Genomic DNA, 1,289 nt, shown 5'->3' on the forward strand with positions numbered 1-1,289 from the left:
GCTATACCTAGACCACCTTCCTGACTGAAGACATTCTCCATGCTGTAACATTAGACGGTTCAGTGATGAGACGATCTCTGCCAGTTTACAAGATGGTTGCATAACACCTTTCACGAGCACGCTGCGTTAAATCTGAGGCTGCTCCATGATTCACTGCGCACGAGGATAACTAAATGGCTGCAAGTCAGCAGAGGGAATAAAACGTTATGTAACAGGGAATCCAGCGCACATGTACCTGGCTGAGTGAATGAGGCGAAAGATGAAAGATTTTCACGCTCTGTATGGTTAGTCGGGGCGCAAGTGACCACAAACCAGATTCCCTCTGGACCCAGAGCTGGCATTAATCTAGCTCCACAGAGAAACGCCAGCAGCACACCGTGGCTGTTTACAACGAGGCTTCATTCACAAGAGAAGTGACAGGCAGACAGGCGGGAGGTTGGGGTGGGTAGGGGGAGACGTGAATGTCACAAGATGCTCATTTTTCATCACGGAGCTGATACTTTTGAGTAGGAACTAATGAGATGTGACAGAATTACTCACTATTGACAGTGGTCACTTTCTTTCAGCATTGAAACCAAAACCCACAGCTTTACAATTTTGTCCTGTAAATCCTGCTTTGATCAGATTGAATGAAATAGAGGCTTTGCTGTAATCGGCCAGATTCATGTTTTATTTAAATTCCAGGCTGAGAAAAAGAGTACCAACAGTTCTCTAGTAATGTACAGGATATTATAAATAGTTTAGATTCCTATAATCCACTGAAATAGGTAGATCTCACACTAAAACTCCAGATGATTAAAGCCAGAGATCTTCATTCTACCTCCTTCAGAATGATTAAACTGCATTGTTTTTCTTTTACAAAACAGTTTTTTTTTTCTTCTTTTTGTGAAGACAACTTTTGGTCTTTTGCAAGACAAACTGAAAATTATTTTGTCACAGTAGATAAATTAAAAGAAATAAATTAAAGGGATCATTTTATATTCTATGTGTGAAAGATTAAAAGAAAAGGGGGCAAAGGGGCAAAATGGGAAAAGTAAAAGAAATAATTTTAAAAATAACATTTTGTTAGACAGTAAAGACAACTTTCTCCTTTATGTATAAAGGAAATGAGGAAAAATGAACCAACTAAAGCAAAAAATGAAAAGATGGTAAAAAATGTAGATTAAACCAGTGTTTTTCAACCTCTTTTGAGCCAAGGTACACTTTTTTAATTGAAAAAATCACGCGGCACACCACCAACCAAAAATGTAAACCAAGATACTCTGTAGCCGCCTATACTACATATATAG

This window comes from Poecilia latipinna, unplaced genomic scaffold, assembly GCF_001443285.1.
Source record: "Poecilia latipinna isolate Pla-1442-1.1 unplaced genomic scaffold, P_latipinna-1.0 Scaffold1055, whole genome shotgun sequence".
NCBI lineage: Eukaryota > Metazoa > Chordata > Actinopteri > Cyprinodontiformes > Poeciliidae > Poecilia > Poecilia latipinna.